We start from the raw sequence: 22,086 nt of genomic DNA on the forward strand, positions 1-22,086 counted from the left end.
GAAAATCCTCAGTGAAAACGTCAATGATTTTTTAGCAGTGACTCGAGTGTTTTTTTAACATATGTATTATACCTTCTATGGAAAGTCTTTGAAAATGATAAATAAATAACTGAGATAATGTAGCCTTTTTAAGAAGTGATGTGTGAGTTTCCTGTCCTCTTTTTTTATTAGGTTTATAAGTAGGTATTGGGTTAGCTGCTGTTGTGAGCCATTTTAAGCCTAACCCATTTTCCATTCAAGGATAAGAATTGAACCCTGTATATTGCATCTGTGAGGCAATCCCCTTAACTATTGTGCTAGCCCCAACTCTCCTTTTTAAATGTCTCATCAAAATGACAGCATATTCAGGAGTGCAGCAATCCCCTTTACACTGCACTACTGTGTCAGTATTGGAAAATAAATCCACCTACCCCTTTTTTCTGTGATCAACAGTTCATGCTCGATAAGTGAATGTCAAGAAATTCACATGGAAAGCAAATCAAAGCCTGGGAGGTGAATTTTGACATTCTTTATGAGATCACATAAACTGGTTATGATCAGATACTGGATCATAATTCTTTGTAGTGGAGTTTTCTTGTAATTCTTATACACCTATAAATTTTCTTTTCATTTAATGTGCAGTTTATTATAGAAAGGGAGGAAACATTTTACTGTAACTTTCCTCATAATTTTTTTCTGAAATTCCAGCTTGTATAAGGGTCATGGGTGTTGGGTGAATGGTTATGGTACTTACCTTATAGACACAAGGTACAGGGTTTAATTCTCATCTTTGAAAGGAAATTAGCTATTCTTAAAATAGTCCATAAGGGCAGTTAGCCTAGTACTAATCTTTGAACATATAAACCTATAAAATGGCCTACAAGAGCAGCTAGCCTAGTACTTATCCATGTGTAAGCAAGTATTAGTAGTTAAGGGGAAAATGTAGTGTTTTAAGAGGCTCATTTATTCAGAGCTTCCCTGTGCCTGGCTTGGACACCTCTGACTTTAAGACCTGGAATTGCATCTAAAGCCATCTGTGGACCTACAAAGCTGATATGTTTTTTTTTTAATTTTTATTTATTTTTTTTGCACTTGCTCCAGCTATCTTAGTGCTCTTTAAAGTTCTGTTTTGTATTTATTGATTTGATTGACTTTATCACTGTTTTCAGCCCGCAGTTAAAAAAATGGCACCTGTTTGTTGCTTTACTGCTCTTAGGAACCTAACCTTCTCTGATACTGCAAAAGCTGTTCTTAGTTTGCCAGAATATTTACGAGTTTTGCAAAGTCTTTGCTGTGTTCGTACAACATTTCCTACATTTGTGCAAATTTTTCTGTACATAAAAGTACACTTCTCAGGATTTGTGAACTTATTTCTAAGGATTCCCAATACTGCAAGAGTTCTGCCTTTTGTTGTAAAGCATCTTTTACTGCACTTGAGCTCAAAACCAGTTCATTTTACAATAAAAGGGTTTTGTTCTGCACTCCGGAGGGAGCAGAGTGCTGGTTCAACTCATCAGAGTTGGAAACTGCTGGTGGAAGGTGTGATGTTATGAGATAGTGCTGTCTGTGCCAGGGAGAGTAGGGCAGTACATGTGTACATATGCCAGCATAGTTAGCTGGAGTTTAGTACAGAATTTTATTTTATTTGACTATCACACTGATTACTACAGATGCTTGAGTGAAAATGCATTTAAAAAGTTACTTATGTTAAAAATGCATCAGCAGAGAACCCTGGAAGGGTGGAAAGTTTGAAATTGTGCTATAGCTTTCAGATACTACCACATCTTAGCAAAGCTCTGTATGTGTATTGTACCAGAGACAGGTGACCATAGGTGATGTCATCCTCTAATCAGCATTGAGTTTCTTTTGAACTCTTGCAGCAGCACTTTGGATCCTGACAGGAAAAAAAATTGACAGGATAGCTGCAACTCTCACCACAGGAGTATTACTAACTATGCACTACTTTGCCTAAATGATTCTCCCTACTTAATTTCCTAACTAATGTTATGTTGCTCTACATATATAAGTTCAACCATGTATTTGTCTATATTGATACTATGTATATAGTATTGTTTTTACATTTTTATCTTGTAAATGTGTTAACACTCATTTTTTTGTCTATTGCTTGACGTGATGATATTGTATGTAAGCTTAGGCAGGAGCTTTTCTCCCTGGTCCTCTGCTGAAAATGAGCACTGTCCCAGTAGGACCATCCTGGTAAACAAATGTAAAATAAATAAATATACACAGACACAGATGAACATCATCTGACTTTTGCTGTGGTAAGACACTCCACACACATCAGCTTGCCTTACTTAATAAGTAGTCAAGGAACAGTAATACCTTAGCTAGGAACATTTAGTGAGAATAGTTTAGTATTATTTTCTGCATCTGTGAGAAACTATCCACCTGTATTATTTTTATATCTCTGTGGTTGAAACTCTTTATTGACTGGTGGCAGCATGATTACCTCAGAGTCTGGGCAGAAAAGGGCACAGCTAGTAAATCTGTACTAGCATTTCCCAGGTGTGCATGTGTGTGAAACTCAGATATCCAAATATGTGTGTTGTCAGCTACTGGGAACAGAGACACAGAGCTCCAAAGTGGTCAGTGTGGAGTTTTGTGTGGGTCTGGAGAGAGAAAGGGAAACCAGTCCCAGGACTGGAGTGTGCTCCCTGTGTCCTCTTAAATGAAATTGTGCCTGGTGCAGGGAGCTGCATCTGAAAATACTGTTTGAATCCAGCTTTTCTGTTAGTGACCTTCCCTCACCAGAGTTGGTGGTGAGAATTGCAACTACTTGATTGCTGGCCCAGAGTAGGGACCCATCACGTGTTGGAGGCAGCTGGGTGGTATATTAATTGAACTTCACTAGCCTGTGGGCAGTTGTCACTGAAGGTGTGTGTACTCTCAGCAGACAGAAGGTAAACATAGAGAGTTTCATTTTTACAACAGTTTTATTTATTTTTGTTAGTTTAGTTTAGTCAGGGAAAGCAAAGGTGTCACCAGAGGATTATAGCAAGCTGACAAAGAACCAGTTGGCCAAGGTGTGCAAAGCCAAAGGTCTGGTGCATGCCAATCTGACTAAAGAGGAAATGATTTCACCCTTGGTTACAGCTGCAGCATGGACCAGCAACCCAGATGACAACCAGTCTGGTGATGGGGATATGCAGTCTTCAGAAACAAGAGCAGTTCACCTTTACCTCAGAGGACTTAAAAAACCATCTGGAGTTAGAGAGACTTGAACTGGAGGCCAAACATTTGGAAGTAGAATCAGCAGAGAGACAGCAGTGTTTGGAGGTTCAAGAGAGGCTGCAGCGTTTGGAAGTTGAACAGAGACTGCAACATTTGGAGGCTGAAGAAAAGGAGAAACAGCACCAACATGAGAGGGAGATGCTGACTCTTCGGCAAGGTCATGGAGGTAATGGGGAAGCGAATAACTGAACCCCAGAAGCAATAAAGGTCAGTAAATTTCTTCCACAATTTACAGAGGGTGATAATTTTGATAGATTTGTTCAGGTATTTGAAAGGGTATATAAACAGTATAACGTTGACCAAGGGCTCTGGGTACGGCTCCTGACCCCCTTACTCCCTGGTAAAGTTATAACTGCTGTTTCTAAATTGTCCGATACTGATTGTTTAAACTATGATAAAGTAAAACCGTGTCTACTTGAATGTTTTAAGTTAACACCTGAAACTCACAGAAAAAAAGTTTTGTAAGCATAGACGCAAGGCAGATAAAAGTGTATGTGATTATATTGCTGAGTTAAGCACTTATTTTCATAAGTGGGTGAGTGGGTGTCAATTCACTTTTGAAAGGCTGGCAAACCTTTTGGTGAGGGAAAAAGCCCTTAGCACTTTGCCTGAGGACATGGGAATCTGGTTGGCATACTGGGAGTGTAACTCTACAGATGAGCTGGTTAGAAAAGGGGATCTCTACTTAGCAAGCAGGGCATCACTGCATAAGAAGGGGATGCCCAGCGCTGCATATGGTTATAGGGGAGCCCATGGTGGGCAGCCTAAACCACCCTATCAGAGTACACCAGTAACAGGGGAAGCCACTAGTTCAGGTACACAGCCAAGACCAAGGGTTAGATGTTTTAAATGTAATCAGAGGGGCTGTACCGCATACAAATGTCCACTGAGACAAGGTGGGGAACAAAAGGTCAAGTAGCCAGCAAGTGGGAATAACAGCATGCCAGTGGTAAGTTTATTTTATTTATTTATTTTATTTTACATTTGTTTACCGGGAAAGTCCGACTGGACACAGGTCCATTTTCAGAGGAGGCCCGGGGAAAAAAGCTCCACATTACAATACATTGCATGAGAGTAAAAAGAAGTAGAACATACATACATATGGCATATATACACATCAGGACAACATGCTGGTGATTAACAAATATACATATAGCATATATACACACAACAGGACATCATGCTAGTGATTAACATTTCTTACAGTAGACAATCAGAGGTACATTTTTGTTTTCTTGTGCAGTTATAAGTTTTGTAAGGTAAATGTATACAGGTTTGGAAGCTTTCAGGAGAGAACCTGTTTATACATAGCTGTACCCTGACAAATTCCCTTGGTGTGGATAAGCCAGTTGTCTGGAGGCAACAGGGGTACCAAATCATCACCAAAGTTTGTATCCTATCTTAGTGGATGGAAGAAAGGCCACTGCTAAGAGAAAAGACAGCCTCTGACATAACCATTGTGAAGCATGCAGTGGTTAAAGAGGAGCAGTACTTCCTTGGGCAATCCACACCATTCAGAGCTTTAGAAGGGACCCCATTCCAAATACCTTTTGTCCAGGATCCACCTTGATTGGGAGGGTGGAAAAGAGCACACCAGTTTAGCTATAGAGTTATACATGTGATACATTCAAGTATTAGACGTGGAGATCTAGTTAATGACCTAGACCTGAAAGAATATGAATGGATAATTTGTTTAGAAGCTGATAAATATCCAGGTCTCAACAAACAAGTTACACTAAAACCCATTTTGAAGTTTAAACAACGGAAAGTAAAATGATTTTATACTGATTATTCAACTGGATATATTTTCTTCATCTATTGAAGTAGAACCAAATGAAAGAATGATGCACTAATTTCTACTATATACACTTTTTATGTGCTATTTTATATAGATTCCCCTTTTTATGGTGGACTGTTTTCTTAAGAAAATAAGACTAATTATTGTTTCTTTTAACTGATGTTGCTGATATGTGTGTTGTGTCATGTGATATAATTGGATTGTATTGAAAAATGCTGTTTTTATGTTTGTTATATGTAAAGACACTGAAGAAGGATATTTTTATCTGAAAGCTTTGTCATTTTAATAAATGTTTTGATGGTGTGAAGTAGCACTTTTTCTTGCTTGGAGCGTTTTTGTTTCGTGTTCCTCTACTTTACCACCAGTCCCCCTTTTTTGTGATTTGAGGGTGGAAAAGGAAGCAAGCAGGTAGATGTGTTTGAGGATATCCCTGCAGATGTTTTGCTAGGGAATGATTTTGATAATGCAGTACCTTGTGTGCACGCAGTTACATGCAGTCAGGCTTGGAGACAAGCATGTGGGTCTTGTAGTCTGGGGGGGAGGACCATATAGACTCCACACCTGAAGCTGGGGCTGGTGAAGTGGCTATTTATCGGAGGGAGCTAACCTGTAGCAGTGAGCCTGAAAGTGAGCCACATATGCTGGTAGATACTGATGTTCCCATTTACAGGGTGATTGCAAGGGCAGAGGTGAGTGGTAGTACCCAGGCTGACAGTGAGGCACCACTGTCAGACTGGGCTTCCGGTGGCAAGGGAGCTGGAATGAGTCACAAAGGTAGAACTGATACAGGCTCAGCTTTTGGACTCTACATTATGAGTATTGAGGGAGGTAGCTAAGGAGGCACCTGATTCTCAAGGAAAAGGGGTGACTGTATACTGGAACAAAGGGTTACTGTACAGAGAGTGGACCCCTGAGGGTGGGCTAGATGGGGAGGTAATACAGCAGTTGGTAGTGCCCCACTTCTAGCCATAGCCCATGACATTCCTTTTGCAGGTCATATGGGCATAAACTGTACCAAGAGATATATTATGCAGAACATTTATTGGCCTGGGGTTGCAAGGGATGTAACATGGTACTTCAGAACTGGGGAGCGGTGTCAAAAGGTAGGCAAGACAGGAGACACTGTCTAGGCTCCTTTGATGCCTTCGTCCATGATTGAGGAGCTGTTTCAGAGGGTAGCTGTGGATATTTTGGGGGCCTCTGAATACCCCAAGTTCCACAGGGAAGAAGTATATCCTGGTGATAGTAGATTATGATACTAGATACCCCCAGGCAATGGCGCTGTCCTTTATCAAGGCAGAGAAGGTGGCAAATGCTTTGTTAGAGATTTTCAGCAGGGTATGTTTCCAGAGAGAAATACTGACTGACAGAGGTGCCAGTTTCATGTCAGACTTGCTGGCTTCTCTGTGGAAGCACTGTGGGGTGAAGCACCTAAAAAACACCCTCTACCACCCCCAGACTAATGGTCTTGTGGAGAGGTTAAACTCTACACTAAATACCATGCTATGGGCATTTGCAGACCAGTTTAAGAGAGAGTGGGACAAATATTTGTCCTATCTGCTGTTTGCATACAGAGAGGTACCCCAGGAATCCACATTTTTTTCACTCTTTGAGTTGCTGTATGGGCATATGGTGATGGCCTTTAGATTTGATTCATGAAGAGTGGGAGGGTGAGTGTGAATCCCACAAGGAGTCTGTTGTAGCATATGTCCAAAATCTCAGAAGAAGGCTTAGGGAGTTCATGGGATTGGCCTAGGTGAACCTGGCAAGAGCCCAGCAGCAGAAAAAGGTGTGATGTGACAGGGATGCTCGAGCCCAAGAGTCTGCTGTGGGACAGCAGGTTATGGTACTCATTCCTTTCAGACACAGTAAGCTGCAGGCAACTTGGGAGGGACCCTTCGAAGTGGTAAAGAAGGTCAGTGATGTTAATTACATGGTAAACCTACTAGGCAAGAGGTAGGGGCACAAATTGTACCATGTTAACATGATGAAGCTTTACCATGATAGGGAGGCACTTGTGCTGAGTATTTGCCAATGTGTGACAGTAGGTGTCTAAGGGAAATCTGGTGACTGATCTCAGTGAAGCTCGGACGGATGCTTCAATGGAAGGGGTAACGATGTCCAAGCAGCTGTCCTCTACCTAGGTTTGAGAAATCCAAGCAGTGTTGCAAGAGTTTGGGGGCATGTTCACTGGGAAACTTAGGGGCACCCACATGGTGCAGCACCATGTGGATACAAGACCCCAAAAGCCTATCAAGCAGCCCACTTACAGGGTGCCTGAGTGAGTCAGACATTCTCTGAGGGAAGAAATACAGGAAATGTTGTAACTGGGGGTAATCCAGGAGTCCAGCAGTCCCTGGGCCTCCCCAGTGGTGCTGGTACCAAAGAAGGATGGCAGCACCTGTTTCTGTGTGGACTACAAAAAACATAATAGTCACACAGAGTCAGATGCTTACCCCATTCCTAGGACAGATGAAGCCTTAGAACAGTTGGGTGGGGCTAAGTATCTGACCACTATTGATACGACCAAGGGCTACTGGCAGGTGACCTTGACTCCCATCACTAGAGAGGTCAGCCTTTGTGACTCCTTTCGGATTATACGAGTTCATGAAGATGCACTTTGTGATAAAAAATGCCCCAGCAACCTTCCAGAGGTTGGTAAATCATATCCTTGCAGGAGCATGAGGTTATCATTCCTGGCCAGGACACCTTCAGCATGTCAGGGAGGTCCTGGATAGACTGCAAAGGGCAGGGTGGGTATGGCATATGTCTCCTACTTGGGACATAGAGTGGGGAGTGGTAAAATCAGGTCAGAGCCTACCAAAGTGGAAGCTATTCAAGCGTGGCCTGCCCATATTACTAAAAGGCAGATGAGGGCATTCCTGGGGGCAGCAGGGTACTACAGAAAGTTTGTTCCCAATTATAGTAAAGTAGTTGCCCCCTCACAGACCTGTCAAGGAAAAACAGGTTAGATAGAGTATCATGGACCCCAGTCTTGAGCAGGCTTCCAAAAAGCTTAAAGGGGCTTTGAGAGGACCTCCTGTGTTAGCCAGTCCAGATTACAACAAATAATCTGTTGTGTAGGTGGATGCTTTCAACCATGGGGTGGGGGCTGTACTCAGCCAGGTTTCCTCAGAGGGAGAAGAACATCCAATTGTACATCTTAGCCATAGACTCCAACTCAGGGAGGAATGTTATGCAGCTGTGGAAATAGAATGTCTAGCCATAGTATGGGCACTGCAGAAACTTAAGCCCTATCTGTATGGTAGGAAGTTCACTGTGATTACAGACCACAATCTCTCAACATGGCTACATTGAGCCAGCCAGCAAAATGTCAAGTTATTAAGGTGGAGCCTAGGGTTGCAGACATATGACATGACAGTGCGGCACTGTAGTGGGGTCAGCAATGCCAACACAGATGGGCGCTCAAGACAGGGTATGGGTTAAGTTGTTCCCAGACAAGTTCATTTCTCTCAAGCAATGTTTTTCCATAGTCACTTGAAAATCTAGTTTGAGTTTTCAAAGGGGGGCTGAGAGATGTGATTTTATGAGGTAGTTTCATAAATGTCAGGTAGAGTAGGGCAGTACATGTGTACATATACCGGCATAGCTAGCTGGAGTTTTGTAAAGAAAGTTGTGTTATTTGACTATCACACTGATTTGTACAGATGTTTGAGTTAAAAATCTGTTTGTAAAGTTACTTGTGTTAAAAATGCATCAAAAGTGGGTCCTGCTGGACAGAAAAGAGATATACATATATTTATAAATGATTAAATGTATATGTTTTAACAGAGAACCCTGGAAGGGTGGAAAGTTTGAAATTGTGTTATAGCTTTCAGATGCTGCCACAGATCTTATTAAAGCTCTGTGTGTGTATTGTACCAGAGTTAGGTGACCAGAGGTGATCTTATACCAGTATCTGGTTCCTTTGGAATTCTTGCAGCAGCATTTTGGAACCTGACAGAAGTCTTTCTGACAAGATTTATATCTCACACATCCACACAGACAAGGCTAGACATTGTTTGCCTTTTGCTGTGGTAAAACACTCAGCATACATTAACTTACCTTGCTTTAGTAAGTAGTCAGGGAACAGTAATTCTTTAGTTAGTCAGGGACATTTAGTGAGAATAATTTAGTATTGTTTTCTGCATCTGTGAGAAACTATCCAACTGTATTAATTTTATATCTTTCTGTGGTTGAAAAGTTGTTGTTTATTGTATTCATTATTCTCCTGTTTTCTGTTTTATTATTTGTCATTAAATATTTTAATACCTTTCATTGTGGCTGGCCCTTTAGAGAATACTTTTAACATCCCGAGAGTACTTATGCTTGTTTTAGTGGTGCTGTGGCCATGCCTGAAAGTCTTGCTGCTTTGGTCATACCCTACCATTTGTATTAGTATTAATTTTGCAAAGTATAATTGGGTACCATTTGTAAGAGTCTTAGGATAGCTGACTAGTGGCAGTGTGATTACCTCAGAGTCTGGGCAGAAAGGGGCACAGCTAGTAAATCTATGTCTGTTTTTCCCAGGTGTGTATGGGTGTGTGAAACTCAAATATTCAAGTGTGTGTGTCATCTTCTGGGACACAGACCTTCAAAGGGGTCAGTGTGGAGTCTTGTGTGGGTCTGGAGAGAGAGAGAGAAAGTGAGTCCAGCCCCAGGTCTAGAGTGTGCTTCCTGTGTTCTGTTAAGGAAAATTGTGCATCTGAAAATACTGTGTGAATCCATCTTTATTCTTAGTGACCCCCTCACCAGAATCAGTGGGTGAGGATTGATGTTCCTTGATTGCTGGCCTAGAGTAGGGACCCATCACAGAAGGCTTATTGTGTGTTTATCTGATTGGCTTGAGAGCTTAATTGTGTGAGTGTATTTCATCCTGCTGGTACAAAAGCCCTATATTTTTGTGAGATTGTGCTCATTTATTCAGAGATTCCCCATGCCTGTCTTGGGCATTTGTGACTACATGACATTGGATATTGGATTGCATTTAGAACCATCTGTGGACCCACACAGCTGATATAAGTATTTCCTTCTTTTTTTTTCGCACTTTCTCTATCTCAGTACTATTTGTCATGAAAAGAGTGATTGCCAGCGCATCTATCTGGAATTTTGTAAATAATTATATGTCATTTGTGAATATCAACATGATTCATATGCTTGTGTTACAAATGTGTTAGACCTGTATATCATACAAAATGGTTTGTACAGACATATGCACTGAAGAAGTATTCTACAAAGTGCTGTTTAAAGCTGTAACCACAGTGTATCCTACTGGATTAGAACAGAAGTGTACCTACACTATTGTTACTGTTTAAATGTATATATTTTAACAGGGGAAACTGGGGCACAGGAGGTTAACTTGCAAAATGCCAGAAAAATAGCTGAAATCAAATGACTTTATGGCTGGGACATAAAAATATGTTATCTTCCAGTTTCAGTGCAGTAACAGATGCAATGTCTAGAACTAGAAGTTTTTTTGTACTGTCATGGAAGTGTTTATTATTTTATGACTTCCAGGATCTGCCTTAGATCTAAGAAAAGTCCTTGTTTATGTATTTTCACAGGTAGATGTTAAATACTACCAGTTGCATCAATGGTTGTTTTTCACCTGGGACAGAGTCAGATGACAAGAAATGATGTCATGCTGTAAGCTATCCCAACAGTAGTATTTGCCATATTAATTTAAGAACTCTGTGAGAGAGACTGAGTATTCTGTACTTTGTCTTTGACCTGACAAGAAGACCCATTCACCACACATTTGCCTTGCTGCTCTAATTAAGTGTACTAGGTTACAGTAATTCTCTTAGATACAGTGTGGAATACAGCAAAACTTAATTTAGATATTTTTATTTATTTATTTGAGACTGTCCTGCAATGTTATTTTAAATATTTTCTGTAATTTTAAACTCTGATGTTACTGTGATTATATACTGAGTGTTTTCTTGTTCTTTTAGTATTTATTATTAAATATATTTAAACATTTCATTGTGGCTGATCTTTGTGAGACATATTTAAGTTCTGAGATTACATGCATATTTATTTGGTGACACTATGTAGGCCACTCCTAATAGCATTGCTCTTGGTAAAACTACTATTTGTATTAATAGAAACATTACACAGTAAGATTGGACACCCTTTTTAAGGGCCTTAAAGTAGCTGATAAGGAGTTGACCGGTGGCTGTAATAATTACTCTATAGTGTGGGCAGAAGGGAGCATAGCTAGTAAACCTGTGCCTGCCTTTCCCAGGTGTGTGTGTGTGTGTGTGTGTGTGTGTGTGTGTGTGTGTGTGTGTGTGTGTGTGTATATATAAATCAAACCTCGACGTGTGTGTGTCAGCTACTTGGGCAGGGACACAGGGTGCTGGAGGTCTTGGCTTGGCCACTCAACTGAGATATCAACCTTATAGCTGTGCCAGTGGGGAGTCTTATCGGGGATCTGGAGAAAGAGGGAGAAACCAGCCCCAGACAGACTGTGGTCTCTGTGTGCCCTTAAGGGAAATTGCACTTGATGCAGAGAGCTGCATCTGGAAATACTCTGTGTGTATTTGTCATCCTCCCAATGTACGTCCCCCACTGGTGCTATTGGTGAGGATTGTGGCTCCTTGATTACTGGGCCAGTGGTAGGGCATCATATATATTGGTTGGCAATGAGATATCCACATATTAGGAGTCTGTGGTGTGAATATTGAATTCCTGTAGTCTGTAAACAGTGGTCACTAAAGAAGTGTTTGTATTCTCGATCAGCCATACAGTGAAGATTCAGAGTTCCAGATCACAATAGTTTTATTTTATTTATTTATTTTTTTTGTAAGCTTAGTTAGTCAGGGAGAGCAGGCACGGATGTCCGCAGAGGAGTATGGCAAGCTGACAAGGAGTCAGTTGGCTGAGATGTGCCAAGACAAAGGACTGGGGCATGCCAACCTAACTAAAGCAGAAATGATTGCAACCTTATTCACAGCTGAATCACAAACCAGCAACCAAGAGGACAACTAGACTGGCTGTGGGGATGTACACATCTCAGAAAATGGACAGTTCAACCTTTCCACAGTGGACTTAAAAAATCTGTCTGGAGTTAGAGAGATTTGAACTGGAGGCCAAACATTTGGAAATAGAATCAGCAGAGAAACTGAGATGTCTGGAAGCTGAGGAAAATGAGAGACAGCAACAACACAAAAAGGAGATGCTGACTCTTCGCCAGGGTCATGGAGGTAACGGGGAAGGGAATAACCGTACCCCAGAAGCAGCAAAGGTCAGTAAATGTCTTCCACAATTTACAGAGAGTGATAATTTCAACAATTGTATTCATATGTTTGAAAAGGTATGTAAACAGTATGATGTTACTAACGGCTCTGGTTATGGTTCTTGACCCCCTTACTCCATGGTAAAGCTGTAGCTGCTATTTCTACATTGTCTGATACTGCTTGCTTAAATTATAATACATTTAAAACAATGTTTGTTAGAGTGTTTTAAGCTAACATCTGAAGCTTATAGAAAAATATTTCATGAGCATAAACGCAAGACAGATGAAAGTGTGTGTGAATATATTGCTGAGTTGAGCACTTATTTTCATAGATGAGTGAGTGGGTGTCAGGTCACCACTTTTGAAGAGATGGCAGACCTTTTGGCGAGGGAACAAGCCCTTAGCACTTTGCCTGAGGATATGAGAATCTGGTTAGTGGATAGAGAATGTAACACAGCAGATGAGTTGGGGAAAAAGGGAGCCCTATACCTAGAAAACAGGGCATCACTGCACAAGAAAAGGATACCCAGTGTTGCTCATAGGTCTAAGGGAACCCATGGTGGGCAGCCTAGACCGACCCAACAGAGTCTGCCAGTGGCCAGGGAAGCCACTAGTTCAGGTACTTGGCCAGGATCAAGGCTTAAATGTTTTAAATGCAACCAGTGGGGCCATGTAGCATATAGATGTCCACGGAGGCAAGGTGGAAGAGCCAATAAGTGGGAATGACAGAATGCCAGCAGTAACTTGTGTGGAGGCAACAAGGGTACCAAACTACAACAACAGGTTGTATCCTATCTTAGTAGATGGGAAACAGGCCACTGCTAATACAGACACAGCCTCTGACCTAACCATTGTGAAGCCTGCAGTGGTTAAAGAGGAGCACTACTTGCTTGTGCAGTCAATGCCAGTGACAGCTTTACGAGGGACCCCATTCCAAATAACCTTTGGCTAGGGTTCACCTTGACTGGGAGGGTGGAAAAGAAAACCAGCAAGTAGGTGTGTTTGAGGATATCCCTTCAGGTGTCCTGATAGAGAATGATTTTGATAATATAGTACCTTGTGTACATGCAGTGACACGCAGTCAGGCTTGGAGATAAGCATGTGGGTCTGGTAGCCTGGGGAGGACTCAAAACAGACTGCAGACTTGAAGTCAGGACTGGTGTGGTGGTTACTTCAGAGAGGGAGCTACCCTACAGCAGTGAGATGAAGGTGAGCCACAACTGCTTGTGGGTACTGATGTTCCCTTCAATAGAGTGACTGCAAGGGCAGAGGTGAGTAGTAGTACCCAGTCTGACAGTGAGGCACCGCTGTCAGAGAATACCAGACTTTCTATGGAAGGGGAGCTGGGAAGGTTTACAAAGAGAGGGTTGAGACAGTCTCAGATCTCAGACCCTACTTTACAAGGCCTGAGGGAGGTAGCCAGGGAGGCACCTGATTCTCAAGGGAAGGGGGATCTGTATACTGGGACAAAAGGGTTACTGTATAGAGAGTGGACCCCTGAGTGAAGGCTAGAGAGTGAGAGAATACAGTAATTGGTAGTGCCCAGAGCCTACTTTCTATCACATCTAGCCATAGCCCATGACATTCCCTTTGCAGGTTATGTGAGCATAAAGCATACAAAGAGATGTATTATGCAGAACTTTTATTGGCCTTAACAGTTCTGCGCTGTATTTATTGATTTGGTTGAATTTATCAGTTTTTTGTAGCCTGCACTTGTTAAAGAAATGCCATCTGTTTGTTACTGTACTGTCCTTAGGTTGTTTTAACAGTATTCTGATATTTCTTAACTTCCTGTGATACCGAAAAAGCTGTTCTGAGTTTGCCAAAGTATTTCTAAGTTTTGCAAATTTCTTTCTGTTTTTGTAGACATTTTCCTAAGTTTGTGCACATTTTTCTCTACACAAATGTTCATATGTTCATAGGTAGGTACTAGGCTATCGGCCCTGGGGCCTATACAAGGCCAGCCAAAAAGGTACCCTAGCTTTTGCCACCCAAGAATATTTTCCTGTGCCACTGTCGAGCAAAGCCAAAGAAGTGATCCTCGGGGTGAATTTCCTATTTCCCATCCAATTATCAAGATTTTTCTTGAAGAGTGCTAATGAGGAGCTTTGTTTGATATAGATAGGTAGTTTATTCCAGAGTATGGGAAGTCTCTGGGACAGGAATCTATCTCTCCGGCATGTTCTGTTTATTGTGGTGACAAGGTTTAGGTCCTTAGAGCATGTAGCTCAGAGGGATTGGGATTTCTTTAAGTGGAGCATGTCCAACAGCTCTGGGTTTGACATAGCTTTGTATGTTAGGCAGAGATCACCTCTGAGTAGGCGATATGCGATGGAGTAAAGCTGGAGTTTTTTGAGACGGTCTGCGTAGGGCATCTGTTTGAGGCTGATAATCCTCTTTGTGAGATATTTCTGCGGCCTTTCCAGTTGTTGTAGATGCCTTGTGAGGTACATACCAAAAGGGGAGTTGTACTCTATAATGTGTCTAATGAGTGATGAGTAGAGGGGAACAATGACCTATTTTTTTCTGGATGAGAAACCTTTTGTGATGAGGTGTGCCACGTAGAAGGATTTCCTGACTACTGTGGCGATGTGATTATCAAAGGAGAGACTACTGTCCACCTGTGTCCTAAGGTCTCTTATCACACTTTCAGTCTTAAGTATACTACCGTCTATGTTGTAGTTCATGGGTACAGAGTTTTTACCAAAGGAGATGACAATGCACTTTTTGGCACTGAGCTTCAGGCCATGGCTTTGACACCAGGCATCTGTCTCAGTGAGGCCCTTTTGTAGGATGTCCACATCGTTAGGAGTTTCGATTATAGCTCCTAGTTTGCAGTCATCTGCAAACTTTGTTAGCCAAAGACCTTCTGTGTTAGCCTGTACTTCAGAGAAGTAGATACCAAACAGGAGAGGACCCAGGGCTGAACCCTGTGGTACTCCACTTGTCACTGGTCTGAAGTTGGATTTGGAGTCTGCTACTTTCACAGTATGGGTTCTGTCAGTGAGCCAGTTGGCAACCTGTCTTGTGACATAGGGATTTATTCCTAGTTTAGTGAGTTTATCTATAATTCCAGAGTGGGGGATGGTGTCAAAAGCCTTGGCAAGATCTAGATAGGCTGTGTGAACTGCCTTACCCTCATCTACGGCTTTGGTGACTGCTTCAAAGAAGTCTATCAGGTTTAGGAGACATGATCTGCCTTTTACAAACCCGAACTGGGTGGGGTCCATAGTTTGGAGATTACCAACGTGTTTGTTTATAAGTTCCATGATGATACGTTTCATGACCTTGCAGACCAGGCTCGTCAGCCTAATGGGGCGGTAGTTCCCGGGGTTTGTGGTGGCTTCCCCCCTTGTGGAGTGGGATAACCGTTGCTGTGTGCCATTCAGCAGGCACAAAGCCCGAGGTGAGGCTATCATTGAACATGGTACTCAGGTGGGGTGCCAGTCCATTCTGTAGTTCTTGTAGAACGCATGGGATGTTGTCTGGTCCCATGGATGCTGTGTTCTTGGCTTTGGAGAGTGTGGTTTTTACCTGTGCAGCCGTGATTACAGGAATTTTGCATTCTTCCAGTATAGAGATGGGCTCTTTAGGGGGTGTAAAGTTAGCACTGAACCTATCTGCCAGGATGTTGGCAATATCAGTTGGGTCTGTATATTTAGTGCTATTGTGCTGTAACTCAGAGCAGAGCTGAGTGTTGCCATTGAGATTCTTGGCATAGCTATAGCTTTGTGGTTGTCTTTAGAATCAGTGGCGATTTTGTTTTCATAACTAGCTTTGGAGAATTTTATCAGGGATCGCAGCTTCTTACTGAGGCTGACCAGGGAGCTCCTCAACTCATGGGATTTTACTCTCTTTTGCAACAGTTTCTTGCTTCTGTTGTACAGTTTGTTTATGGCACGGGACCACCAGATTGGCTTCCTTTTTTTGGAGGATAGCATCTTGGTTCTGTTTGGGATAGCATGATCCATGCACTCATGTAAGTGCTTATAAAGTGCAGTTGTGTAGGATTCAGTAGTTGTAACTGTATTGTCCATCTGCATGGGTGTCATGAAGTTCACCACTTTTGTCTTAAGAAGCATGAAGTTGGCTTTGAAGAAATTTTTTACCATGGTTTCCTTAATGGGGGTGGGTGGGGGCAGGATGTGGATGTCTAGGGTAATTAGCTTATGGTCGGATCGGACCAATGAGGCATTGACTTCAGGTGTGGAACACTGGTCACTTATGTTGGTAATGACTAGATCTAGGATATTGTTGCCCCTGGTGGGGGTGTGGATATGTTGATCCAGGGCATTGGAGTTTATGAATTCCAGAAAGCGTTGAGCGAAGGAGTTGGTACATGAGTAGTTTTCCCAGTTAATGGTGGGGTAGTTGAAATTGCCCATTGTTAGGGTGGTTGGTTGAACCCTAATATTTTCCAGTGCATCAAGAAAAGAGGAGTGGGAATCCTGAGGCATGGTGGGGGATCTGTAGCAAGCTACAATTTGGATTGCAGTTTTGCCCAGAGTTAGTTGCACTTGGATAACCTCAGCTGCATTATGCTGAGCAACTAGCCTGGATGTGTGGATATCCTTAATGAATATGGACACACCTCTGCCTTTGGTGTTCCGGTCCAGGTTACATGGCCGAAAAGAAACAAAAAAGAAACGGCTGTGGGTAAAACCAAGGTGCAAAAAAATAAGTAAAAATATAAACACAATGCACCAAGGTAACACACAATAACGTTTAATGAAAACAAAAAGTAAAAGACAGAGGTGAGCGCTTTCGCAAAAATAGTTGCTTCATCAGACCAGGTCTGATGAAGCAACTATTGTTGCGAAAGCGCTCACCTCTGTCTTTTACTTTTTGTTTTCATTAAACGTTATTGTGTGTTACCTTGGTGCATTGTGTTTATATTTTTACATGGCCGAAAAGTATGGTATGAGTTATAGCCTGGTAGTGCAGGGGTGCTCTCTGGAGCCTTGAACCAGGTCTCAGTTACTGCACAAATATTGATGGTCTCCATTTTAAGGAGTGCCTTGCGTGAGTGTATTTTGAGATTTAGACTTCTAGCATTGAGCAGCATCACCCTCAGTTTTTACTTGCCTGTTCCTGTTATGGTGGTGAATTTGTCATTTGAACCTTGCCTAAAAATGTCACTATAGGGGTGGCAAGAACCTTAGCCAGTATCCGCAATCCCAGGGGTGACAGGTGCAGGCCATCTCTGGCAAAGCATCATGGTCTGTCGACTATGTCATCCCAAGCAGACAAATACTGGATCCCTTTAGAATGACATCAGAAACTTAGCCAATTGTTGAAGTCAATTATTTTGTCCATGTAATGCGGCATCATTCTGGGTGATGGCAGAATGCTACTCAGGGCTAGGGTCATACTTGCCTGGGCTATGAGATCAGAGAGCTCTTCCATGTTTCTTTTCATGTAGTCCAGGGAGGTACGTCTCAGGTTGTTCACACCAACATGGACAATGACAGAGTCATATTTGTACTTGTTGTGGAGTGACCTGAGTGCGTGGGTTATGTGGCGGATCCTGGCACCCGACAGGCAGCTGACAGTAACCTTCTCCTTGTTTAGCCTGGTGAGTGGGACATCAGTGTGCCTGACTATAGAGTCACCTATGACTAGTGTGTTGGGTACATTGTTTTGCCTTATTGGCTGTGGTTGAGGGGCACACTGAGTTTGCGGGCTGTGTGTCATTTGGGTTGTATTGGGGGGGTGGAGATTGCTTGCATTTCTGCTTTGGAGGTCTCTGTTGCTTGAGCAGATTACTATTCAGAGCCTGCGCAAATGTTTTTGTGTTTCTATGTGTGGATTTTGGCGGTGTAGATTTAGTAAGACTATGTGATGAGTGTGGTTTGGTGCAAGTGTTGACCTTCTCCTCTTGACTGTCAAGTTTAGTCTTGGTTGGAGAGAGCTTTACCTCCAGTTTGGCTAGATAAATGCATCTCTCAGAGGTTGTAGTGTTGGGTGGTAGGAGGAGAGGGTTGTCTTTGTACATGAGGCAATTTCTACATTGCCGTAAGATGCCCAGATTCATCAGATAGACAGGAGAGAACACTGGGAGCTGACCCTTGGACATGCCTGAATAAAAAAACTATTTTCCTCTAGATAAGTGAGGAAAGTGTGTACAAGATATGTTTTTCTCTAAGCAAGTGATGAAAGTAAGTACCAAAACTGTTTTCCTCTAGGTAATGAGGAAGGTTGAGTGCTGTAGTAATTAGTAGGTTATTTAGTGCTTGCAACAAGTTCTGAAAAAGTGTTGATCACGAATAAGCAAATTCAAGTGCTAAAACTAAGAATCTGTATCTTGACTAAACTAGTTACAGGAAAGGGGGGAAACAAGTGCAAATGTGGGTTTTTAAATCAGAAAGTTGAGAGAGATGGAAAAACTGCCCAAATGGCCAATAACTACAATTTCTGGGCCAGAACCACTCCTTATGTGGTAGATAGGTTACCTAGTTCTTACCACTCCCACTGATAAGCTAGAAAACTTCCCTCCAACACAGAAAGCTTGGGGGGGCTCACAACCTTATATACAGTCCTGGATACAGTAGATCTGAATCTGGACTACACTAGTTACCAGGAAAGGTAGGAAACAGGCTTAGATTTTTTTTAATATATATATATATATATATATATATATATATATATATATATATACAGAAAAGTAGCTAAAACAGCAGTAAAAACAATTCAAATGCAGTGCAAGCTAGCACACTTGAGTATTTAGCAATGTTAGACCAAACAGTTAAAAAAATGCAAGTAAATTAAAAAATGACTAAAAACAAGTGCAGAAGGAGTCTCTTAGGTAGAATGAGGTAAATAGATGGGACTGGGGGGGAGTGTCCCAGATCAAATCTGTAGTGGGGGCGGGCAACTGCAAAAGCCTCCAAATTTAAGGAAAACCAACACCTTCAGCAGAGATCTGAAAAACTATACAGTGAAGCAAAAATAACAGTGCACAACTTTGAAGTCAGCCAGCAATGATATAAAATTAGTCAAACAACAATTAACAGTACACAACTCTGAAGTGCCAGAAAAATATGCTTAGCTCTGTATATCTCCAGATAGTTTGAAGAGCACTCTGTCAGGACACAGGAAGGCTTCAGCAATGATATGTAGATTGTTGACAGAATGAAATGTAGATTTCTCATGGTTTGTGAACTTATTTCCAAGGACTCTTGATACTGTAGGTGTTCTGCCTTTTGTTGTAAAGCATTTGTTACTGCACTTGAGGTAAAAGACAGTCCATTTTACATTGAAAGGGTTTTATTCTGATCTAAACCTCAGCACAAATATGAATACGACATGCTGGAGGGACAGATTCATAACCCAGAGGCTTCCCGCACTCTGGAACAGGATACCTGTCCATGTTAGGCAGAGCCCCTCACTGACTCTCTTCAAGAGAAATCTGGACGAATGGATGGGTGTTCGTAGGTTTACCCCAGGGGTCATCTCTGTGTCATTGCTAGATAGAGGCACAGTAAACTAAATTTAATTTAAATTGTACACTTTTGTATCATTACATGGGGTGGCGAAAGCCACATACACTTTGGCTAGGCTTATAAATGCCCTAGGGCAGATAGCCTAGTACTATACTATGAAACTATGAAACTCTGGAGGGAGCAGAGGACTGGTTCAACCCATCCAAGTTGGGAACTGCTGCTTATTGTGTGTTTATCTGATTGGCCTGAGGGCTTAACTGTGTAAAAGTCTTTCATCCTGTTGATATAAAAACCTCTCATTTGCACATTGCACAAACATGGTTGTCCATGCTTTTTATATAAACAAAATTTTCCAGTTTAAAAGTCTGTATAGAAAATGCTCTCCATAGTCTTCCACTGTTCATAGATGCTCGAAGAGCTGACAGTTTGTGCAGAGAGCAGCACCACTGCAGGTCACCTTATAGTATACTATTAAACACTCTCATTTAGACCTTTAAGTGACTCTCCCCTACTCCTTTCCATCTAGTAAGGATCTGGTATTATGGATAGGTGCTTTTCTGTCATCTCTCTTTCTGGCATGGAGGATATGGGCATCCTGATTCATTGTAGTAACTGCCTAATGTTCACTGACAACCATTTAATTTTAGAACAGTCAAACAAATTTACACAATGTCATTGGAGGCAAAGCTCTCACACACTTACATGAAAATGCAAACCAGGTTGTCAGCATTACACTGAAAACACTCACTACCAATACTAAGAAACAAACACCTTTATGTATTTAACATTTGTTGATCTGGAAAGTCCAATTAGGACAGAGCCTATGCCTGGGGAGAAATGCTCCAGATGCATGTCTTTGGAATGTGGGAGGAAATCCACGCAAATGCAGGGAGAACATGCAGATTGCACAAAAGGCACCCCAGCTGAGAATTGAACTGGAGAATTTCTTGCTGTGAGGCAACAACATTAGCCACTGCACCACTGCATCACACATAGATCTGTATATGCAGAGGTATTCACATGTAATCTAGCCAAACCTCCAAGACCTCCTAAATTCATCTCTCAGTGGCTCCATGTACCCTCAAAAAAGACAGTATCTCCCACAACATGTAACTCTAAAAATCATAGGAGCCCCACTTCCAAGCCCAAAAGGCAACACCTCACACAGCCAAACATTCTAGTTATTGGGGATTCCATTGTAACACATACTGATGGCCCCCCCTACCTGGATAAACAAGGAGAAGATCACAGTAAGCTCTCTGTCTGGAGCCAGGATCCACCAGATCACATGTGCACTTAGATCTTTAAACCACAAGTACCAGTATGACAAGGTTGTAGTCCATGTGGGAGTAAATTACCCAAGACATACCTCACTGGATTATATGAAGAGCAATATGATGGAGCTCTCTGAATATGTGTCCCAGGTGGGAATGAATCTAAACTTGAGTAGCATCCTGCCTTCACAAATGATGATGCCACAGTACCAGCAAAAAATGATTGAATTCAACAAGTGGCTTAGTTTTTGGTGTCACAACAAGGGAATCCAGTGTCTCTCATACTTGGGCAACATTATGGACAAACCACTATGCTTTGTCCTTGTCACTACTTGACACTTTTTCTGACAAAAACTTTATCTAACCCCATAGTGCCTTTTTTAGGCTGTGTAAACTGGTTGAATCCTCCAACATAACAAAAATCATGACTACCTAAAGGTACTGCTGCTCAGTGCTAGGTGTTTATATACAAAACTTCACTCCCTGGAAGCACTCTTCACCCTGGAGAATGCAGACATATATGTAGTCATGAAACATGGTTCAGAACTATGGAAAGCACCCTGGCTTTCAAAGGCTACAATGCCTTTTATATATTTCAATCCCCCGCAGCTCAGGATAAAACAAAGGGAAGAGGTATCTCAGTGCTCATAAAGGGCAATTACACTGCTAGACTGGTCAAACAGCATGACTCACTTGTACTGCTTCATGCCCAACTAACCATAGGTGCGACCAACTATCATATCTTTGCAAGTTACAGATCCCCTAATATGAGTGTAGAAAATCACACTTCCTACCTAAACCTACTGGAATTTCTTAACATTCAACCTAACACCATAGTTATGGATGGGAGATGTATACAATCCATAATTCATTTGCTCAGAGTTTTTTGGACTTTAGGGCGGCCATGGTGGTGCAGTGGTTAGCTTTGTCGCCTCACAGTAAGAGGTTCGCCTGTTCGATCCTCGGCTGGGGTGCCTTCTGTACGGAGTCTGCATGTCCTCCCTGTGGTCGTGTGGGTTTCCGCCGGGTGCTCCGGTTTTCTCCCAGATCCCAAAGACATGCTGTAGGTGGATTGGACACTCTAAATTGGCCCTAGGTATG

The 22,086-nt window shown here is 42.0% G+C and overlaps 1 protein-coding gene across 3 annotated transcripts in view; it reads left to right on the forward strand.

Moving 5' to 3' along the window:
* Positions 1 to 22,086, forward strand: part of TATDN3 (TatD DNase domain containing 3) — a 599,941-nt gene that overhangs the window by 1,124 nt on the left and 576,731 nt on the right. The gene's annotated exons all lie outside the window — the stretch shown is intronic.

This window comes from Protopterus annectens, chromosome 1.part2 (assembly GCF_019279795.1).
Source record: "Protopterus annectens isolate FY-2018-M chromosome 1.part2, PAN1.0, whole genome shotgun sequence".
Taxonomy (NCBI): domain Eukaryota; kingdom Metazoa; phylum Chordata; order Ceratodontiformes; family Protopteridae; genus Protopterus; species Protopterus annectens.